Genomic DNA, 9,007 nt, shown 5'->3' with positions numbered 1-9,007 from the left:
ACTTTATTTTTCCTTTCACCGAAGGATATCTTGGTTGCTTCCAAGCTTTTGTCAGTTATGAATAAAACTACTATAGACATCTTTGTGGGTATAGATTTCATCTTCTTTGGATGAATACCAAGAACTGCTACTGCTGAATCATCTGGCAAGAATATGTTTAGTTTTGTAAGAAACTGCCAAGTTGTTTTCCATTCTTTATTCTCAATAGACATGGAAGAACATTCCTGTTGCTCCACATCCTCACCAACATTTCGTGTTCTGTTGTCAGTGCTCTGGATTCTGGGTATGTACCGGTGTCTCTTTTTTTGTTTTAATTTGCATTTTCCTGATGACATATGATGTGAAGCATCTTTTTATATGCTTATTTGCCATCTGTAATATTTTCTTTTGTGAGGTATCTGCTAAGGTCTTTGGCTCATTTTTAATCAGGTTTTTCCCCCATTGTTGAGTTTTAAGGGGTCTTGGTGTATTTTTGATTAACTGTCCTTTGCCAGGTGTGTATTTTGCAAATTTTTTTCATAGTCTGTGCTTTGCCTTTTCATTCTCTTGGCATTGTGTTTCACAGAGTAGACATTTTTAAATTCAGTGCTTGTGCTTTTGTAGCTAAAGTTATTGCCAAAACCAAGGTCATTTAAATTTTCTTCTATATTACCTTCTACATGTTTCATGTTTAGGTTTATAATCCAATCTGAGTTAATTTTTGTGAAGAGTGTATGATATCTGCCTGGATTTATTTTATTTTATTATTTTATTTTATTTTATATTTTTACATTTAGCTTCACCATTACTCCAGAACCATTTGTTTAAAAGATTGTATTTTGCTCTCTTGTATTGCTTTTGCTTTTATATTAAATATAAAATATAATTGATAATATATATTCTGTTGCTTTAATCTAGTCTTTCTGTGGTATTACAATATCTTGTTTACAATTATCGTTATGGTAAACTTTTTTTAAAGATTTTATTTATTTATTTGACAGAGAGAGAGATCACAAATAGGCAAAGAGACAGACAGAGAGAGAGATGAGGAGAAGCAGGCTCCCTGCTGAGCATAGAGCCCAATGCGGGACTCGATTCCAGGCCCTTGGGATCATGACCTGAGCCGAAGGCAGAGGCTTAACCCACTGAGCCACCCAGGCGCCCCATCGTTATGGTAAACTTTGAAGTCAGTCCTCAGTCTTTGTTCTCCTTCAACACTATGTTGACTATTGTGAGTCTTTGCCTCTCCATATAAACTTTAAAATAAGTTTGTTAATATTAAAAAAAAAGAACTTGCTGGAATGCATTAATTGTATAGATAAACTTGGAAACCAGTGACCTCTTGAGCTTAGCAGGAGATAGACCATGGACATCAGTTGTCACAGTGGTGCCTCTGGCAGAACCTATTGCAAATCCCTAGGCAAAATGAGACCTCAAGGATCTGAGAGAATGTCTAAGAAGTACTTGATACATCTCTTGGGTATGGTTTATTGAAGTGTCCACCTGTCTGAAAGCTGGGGAATCTAGATAAGGGAGGGAAAATTAGTTATGATAAAACATATCAACAAACATCAATAAATTTTGTAAAACTAATTGTCATGGCTCATATACACTATGACCAACAGAGGGACCATCAGAAGGAAAGCATCAGTTATGTTTATTGTGAATTTTTTATTAAAAATAAAGCAATGTGAGGGGAAGATACAATGAGAAAATTACCATTTTTTAAATGGTTAAACTTCTTACAAAATGGAATAGGTTTTATATTCTAAGTAGTATATTGAAAAGTAAAACATTGGGGCGCCTGGGTGGCTCAGTGGGTTGGGCTGCTGCCTTCGGCTCGGGTCATGATCTCAGGGTCCTGGGATTGAGCCCCGCATCGGGCTCTCTGCTCCGCAGGGAGCCTGCTTCCCTCTCTCTCTCTCTCTCTCTCTGCCTGCCTCTCTGCCTACTTGTGATCTCTGTCAAATAAATAAATAAAATCTTTAAAAAAGAAAAGAAAAGTAAAACATTAAAAAATAAAATTTTAATTAAAAAATTATGTAATTTTAAAAAAAGGTTAAAAATAGCAGAACCATTTTTCTTAAAACTGGAAAATACATTGTATATATATCTATCAAAAATAACGTGTCATGGGGGCGCCTGGGTTGCTCAGTGGGTTAAAGCCTCTGCCTTTGGCTCAGGTCATGATCCCAGGATCCTTGGATTGAGTCCCACATCGGGCTCTCAGCTCAGCAGGGAGCCTGCTTCCTCCTCTCTCTCTCTGCCTGACTCTGCCTACTTGTGATCTCTGTCAAATAAATAAATAAAATTTTTATTAAAAAAAATTTTTAAAAATAACTTGTCATGTCTGGAATCAGGAGCATATGGAAAAAAATTATATCTGAGGACAATACTTCTGCCATGTTTTGTGCCTTGTTAATATTTTTAAACAGTCAGGCAACTTTTAGCTTTATTGAAATACCTGCTAAGATACCAGCAGTGCCTTTTGGAGCCCTATGACTATAAAAATTAATTGCAAATATTCAAAATGTTTACTATGGTGTCACTATTTAGGGCCATCACCAAGTATGTTTCAGAAGTAAGCATAACTGTTACTCTTCCATAAGGCAAAAGGGCATATTTTCAGGAGTTCCATCTGCTGTACCAGGAGGTGAATCAAGTAATGATTTTTGTCTATAAAATAATTCACTTTTCAATCTAACATTCCTCATTCCACATTATAATAATAAAAACTAGGAGGAGACTAAAACAAACAAACAACTACAACTACAACAACCAGCTTTTCCTTCAGTGGAAAAGTAAATAGAACCTTATGAGTAGCCTGAATTTTATTTTTAAATATTTTAAGATAAACGTTTTTGTTAGAAAACCATATATTTTATATGCCTAAGAAATACCAGGCAAAATTTTATTAACTTCTAAAAAGTCTAGTTACTTCTATTTATCTATTAACTCATCTCTTTATGAAGTAGAACATGATCACACCTATTGTATCTACCCAAGTTTGTATGCTTTGGTTATTTTATGTTTGCTATTTCCTTGCTTAATTTTTACAATATTTGATACATAATAGTATCTTTAAGTCCATCTATGGTTTCACAGAATTTGTTTGAACTTCATAAAAATGTACCATACTTTTTGCACTGTCCTTGTTTTACTTCTCTATTAGCTTTCCAAGATTTATTCACTTTAGAGTGTGTAGCTATCATTTATTTTTATTCCTCCATAATGCTATGTTTACAAATTTGTATTTATCTGTACATTTAAAAATATCTTAATTATATACCATTTCTCATCTCACGTAACACTCATGTTACTTCTACACTTATCAGATATTATGTAACTGAAAACCACAACTCAGCAACAATAGAACACCATTTTTCAAAATTAAATGGCTTACCAGAACTCTTTAATTCTATCCTTTATTTGTATTAGATGACCCTTTATTCTGGTATTTGGCATTGTTCATATGGAAGAAAGCTTATAAGTTGATATTCCATAAATAGAAAGATTTATTATGATTGATTAATTATTTTCATTTAGAATGCATAGAATATGGTTGATTTAATATTTCTTTCTTACCCTCTGCCTGGAACATAGTGCTATCTATGTAATAGCCACTAAAATATTAAGTTAATTACCTAGACTTTAAACTGCATATTAATAGGAATAACATACAGAACTCTTCTCAGATTGGGACACCTGGGTGGCTCAGTCAGTTAAACGCCTGAGCCTTTAGCTCAGGTCATGATCTTAGGGTCCTGGGACTCAGTTCTGCAACAGATTCCCTGCTTAGCCGGGAGTTTGCTTCTCCCTCACCCTGCTGCTCCCCCTGCTTGTGCTCTCTCTCACTCTCTCTCTTACAAATAAATAAAATTAAAAAATAAATTCTTCTCAGATAGCTAATATAGAATATTGTCTTTGTATTCATCAAAGGGAAAGTGCCATATTATAATGAAATTCAGACTACTTCAAATTCATTTTTTAACCAGTATGAAAGTACTGGAACAAGCCAAAAATGTCTTCAATGAATTAAAGAAATAGATTGATTTTCAATATCTTAATGTTTCTAAAATAAATTGCAAGATTTTTATACTAGATATCAGTGTAAATATTCATTATACAAGGATATTCTAAAAATAAACCCGAGAAAACTACTTGACATATATGATGACAAAAACGAGTTTGACAAAAGTCAGTTTGGGTAAAACTTACAATACCTACCACCTGAAACTCTTGTTCTATAATTTAATTATTTTAATTTACAAAAATACAAAAATAATATGTCCGAGTAAGTATATTGATAGCTTTGAAGGTATGCTCTGGTTGTGCACTGTTTACTATTTAAAGGGGAATCAAATATGTGATGCTTATGGTGTGACTATATTAAAATTCAATAAGTTCAGAAGCATACGAGGAATAGAATAAAGACAAAAGATGACCCTTCCTTATCCTAAAGATAGACAATGGTATATATGTGCTAGTTGGGGAGAGAATCCAGTCAGTAGATGGAGGATGTGGTAGTGGAAAAAAAAAGACACAACGTTTTGGTTGAACATTTAGCACTATATTTAAAAAAGTGAAATTGTGTGTTAATAGCCTTGAATAAAATCCAAAAAATATTTTCAATTCATTGAAGATTATTTAGGAAAAACTTGAAAAATACAACTTGATAAGGATTCCAATAAAAGATTCATAAGCAATACAAGTTTCAGAATTTTTAGTATATTTTCCCTAAAAAGCCATTTGATTTAAATTAAAAAGAATTCTATTTACCTGCCACTTAAATAAGAGGAAATTATTTGGTTTTGTAATAAGTCAATAAAATAAATTAACATATCTTTAGAAAACAGATATGCACACTAATTTAAAAAGAATAGTGCTTAATCTGTTCAGCAAACATTTGTAAAATTCCTTGCCATCAGCTAGCTCTGGAGTTCTGCTAGGTGAGTAAGGCCATGTATGTTACTGCTCAGAGTACTGACGCAAAGCAATTGTCCCCTTCACGTCCATTTTTGCTGTTGATATGTCATGCTATGTTGTTTAGAGATCCATAGATGGCCGTACATGAAGGCCTTTTTTTGTGTGTATATGGGTGACTGTGATTTACCTTTCAAATAAGATGGCTCCTGATTTACAATGATTCAACTTATGATATATTTGGCAATGATGTGAAAGTGAAAGTGATTCAGTAGAAACTGTACTTTGAATTTTGAATTTGGGTCTTTATAAAAAGGGCCAGTGACATGTGGTATGGTGCCATCTTGTGATGCTGGGCAGCGGCAGTGAGCCACAGCTCCCAGTCAGCTAGAAGATTACAGGGGTGAACACCTGATATTCTTACAAGCATTCTATATATAACCATTCTTCTTTTTTTTAGTGTAATATTTAATAAATTGCATGTGATATTTGATACTTTGTTATAAAATAGGCTTTGCTTAAGATGATTTTGCCCAAATGCAGGCAAATGTAAGTGTTCTGAGTATGTTTAAATAAGCTTAAGGTAAGCTATGATATTTGATAGTTTAGGGGTATTAAATGCATTTTCAATTATTTATGTGTTTCTCTGTACATAGCCCCCTTGTAAGCTGAGGAACATCTCTATATGTATATGTAGCCTTGGTATGGCTTACATATTATTGGCATGAAACATCTAGAACAGTACGTGTGCCATATAATTGTCTACAACATCCAACAAGTTTCTTGAAAACTTGCGCCAAAGCGCTTATGTCTTTAAGGATTCTTATTTCAGAAGGGTTCTCTCAAACGTAAGATTTTTCAGAAGTTAAGTGAAAATCTGACCAAACTAAACATTTTTCCACTTTCCCTAGTGAGCAAAGATAGCTGAAATCTATCTGCCATTTTCAACACTGTACTCAACGACTGTAATTCTAATTTAAGAACAGATTTTTTATATCAAAACCACATGTTGGCCTAATCTTATACAATATTCATAAATCTCACTCAGAGCCTTGGACACTTTTATTTGTTGAGTCTATATGGTACTACGGACATTCATCTTTTTTGACCTCATAGCTTCATGTATGTCTATACTTTTGAAAATACATGCATCATAGTTCCATTGTAAAATGTCTGGGTTATAAAATGTGCTATGCTATTAAATGGTAATAAGAACATACAAATGACCTGATGTAATGAACTGGACCAGATTGCCAGATATCACGTTTCATACCAGAAAGATTCAGTGGTAAGTTTTAAAATGGCCAGCTATACTTCGACTGAATTATAACTCATGTAACTTCTTTCTTTGTGTACAGTATTATACATTAGTCAGTATTATAGTAAATAAGTTCTTTGGACAGATGTAAATATGCTGTAATAAAAAGTGTTTTTCTTTTTTCTTTTAGTCCTTTTTACTTGGAAGACTAGCCACAAATACCATGCCTCCCCCAAAATAATTTGCAATCCAAATTTATCTCTAAATGAATTTATTGCACAGAAAAAAATATATATATACACTTACAGTAGACATGTTCAAAAATAGTTACACAACAGCAGGGCCCTATATGTAAGCTGTATAGTTGTTTTGTTTTGTTTTTTTCTTTAAAAAAAAAAGAGGTTATGTGAAATATTGGAATTTTATTTCCAGGCCTAGTATTTCAAGACAGTTAACTACACTTACGGTGTCAACAGCCTCTTGTTGGCAGTATGATTTTATTGGCTCCATGGAATAACAGCAAGAATTTACTATTGCTACTTTCTTTTATGACACACACAGAAAAAAAAAATTGACACATTTGCTCAAGACCAACCAGAATCATTTTAACCTATCAAAATTGATGGGAGGCCTTCACTGCCAAAGTCACTGCTGGGTTTTCACAATTCATTGCAGACAATCTGCTACTCCCATTAGGATAAAGGAGAGGAGTCATAATCAGGGAAGAAAGCTGGAGTAATACTTGTAATTATCATTGAATTATTTAGCCTGCTATAGGATTATTATTATTAGTGTCATTTGATAATTTTCTCTCATTTTATTAAACACAACTGTGAGTAATTACCATACCTAATATTTCTCTATATTGGCTGACTAGCTAGCAAACATTCATGAAAATATCCATTAGCCACACATATAAAATGCTGCATTATGATGCTGTTGAATCAGAACATACCACGACCTGATCCTGTAGCTCTTTGAGGATTTGAAAATCAATTAATTCTATGTTTATTGGATTCTTCCCATACAATTAGAAAATTTATAATAGAGTCCATGAACATTATTAGTTTTACCATTTTAAACCAGCAATCACACTTTGATTTCTACAACAAAAGCAGAAATATAAACACACACATTTGGATCAGTTTTCTGTTAGTCTGTCTGGACTTCAAAATCCTATTCCTCAAGATAATGCACACCAAAGTTCTGGATTAAAGAAGAAATTAGATGGCACCTGATCACTTGGTTTAATATTCTCAAAAGGACTATGCAACTTATTTCTTACATTATGACATTGTTTTACAAAGATCCACACTTTTATAATGTTAGTATTTTTAATAATCAATAAAGTCAATTAATCATGATTAAAAATAAAACATAAAAATTTCTACTTTTTGCTTTTGCCCCCTCCATTTAGAACTTATTTATAGCCTGATAATTCAAAGGTCCCTATGTTTATGAAAATCTGGACAGAAATAGCTCTAAGATCCCATTCAGAACTTGATATTAATCTAAGTCTTATGGCTCCATTTATCCTGAGAGCAAAGAGTAGGACAAAGGATTTGAGTACTGTTAGTTTATCTGGAAGATTACCCAAGGTAGAAAAGAATGGGAAAATGATACAGTGAAGAAGCAAATTTGTCAAAGAGGTACATTGTTAATATAATTGTTGTGGATAGAAAATGAAGGCTTGCTTTTACTGAAAGATCCTGAGAAACTTCTTTAAGTTGTCCTCATGAAGACCTGAAAACTGACAATTTTACCTATGGTTCTTATTTCCACTTCACTGAGAGCTGTCCTCAGAGGACATTAACTCTCCTACACTTTTGGATTGTGTTGGAGACATTCTAAAATGAGAGAGAGAACATGAGATGCTATCAGTGTTAAGTAACTGCAATTTCCCATGGAACTATCCACCACAGGTTTGGCTATAATCAGGTGTTGGGCCTTGATATCAGAGGGATTTGAGGCAGTATCATTTTAGGTTAATCATTATATCTGAAATTTCCAGAAACTTCAACTGATGAAACTTTGATTATAAATCTATAAATATAACAATAAATCTACAGTATTCAAATTATTTTCATAGAAATACAAAAACAAAGCATCAATTGATTAATATTTAAATGTTACAAAATACTGAACTGAAAGAATTTGGTCATAGAACAACGTGTAAGAAGTAGAACTTAGGTTTAGGTTAGAACTCAGGATGCATTTGAGACTCAGTTAAGAAATTGAATGGAGGGACGCCTGGGTGGCTCAGTGGGTTAAGCCACTGTCTTCGGCTCAGGTCATGATCCCAGGGTCCTGGGACCGAGCCCCAAATCAGGCTCTCTGCTCAGCATGGAGCCTGCTTCCTCCTCTCTCTCTCTGCCTGCCTCTCTGCCTGCTTGTCATCTCTCTCTGTCAAATAAATAAATAAATAAAATCTTAAAAAAAAGAAATTGAATGGATGTCTGACTATCTTATAGGTTTGCTAAAAATCAGTGACTTTGTGTTCACGTGTGGCTATGCAGGAATTTTTAACTTTCTCTAAGAAGTTATTAGATTTGATTATATAAGGGCAGTAAAGGATGGGGAAAAGCAAAGTACAAACCCCATAAAGACAAAGACACTGAGTATGAGAAAAGAGTAATAGATAAGAAGAATCAATGCATTTGAGGAAAATGGGAATTGAAATACACAATGATTGTTGATTTTTTTAGATGGAGAAAACAAAACTAGCTTGCAAGAAGGAAATAACAGAAGACATGTTGTGATGTGATACAGAATCCTGGAAAAGGCAGTAACGTGGATTAAAGGAGTAGGGAGAGCATATCAGGTAATTTGGATAGGAAGGAGTTAGGA

This window comes from Mustela putorius, unplaced genomic scaffold (genome assembly GCF_011764305.1).
Source record: "Mustela putorius furo isolate JIRA1106 unplaced genomic scaffold, ASM1176430v1.1 tig00003931_pilon_pilon_pilon, whole genome shotgun sequence".
Lineage (NCBI taxonomy): Eukaryota > Metazoa > Chordata > Mammalia > Carnivora > Mustelidae > Mustela > Mustela putorius.
This window is presented reverse-complemented; position numbering follows the sequence as displayed.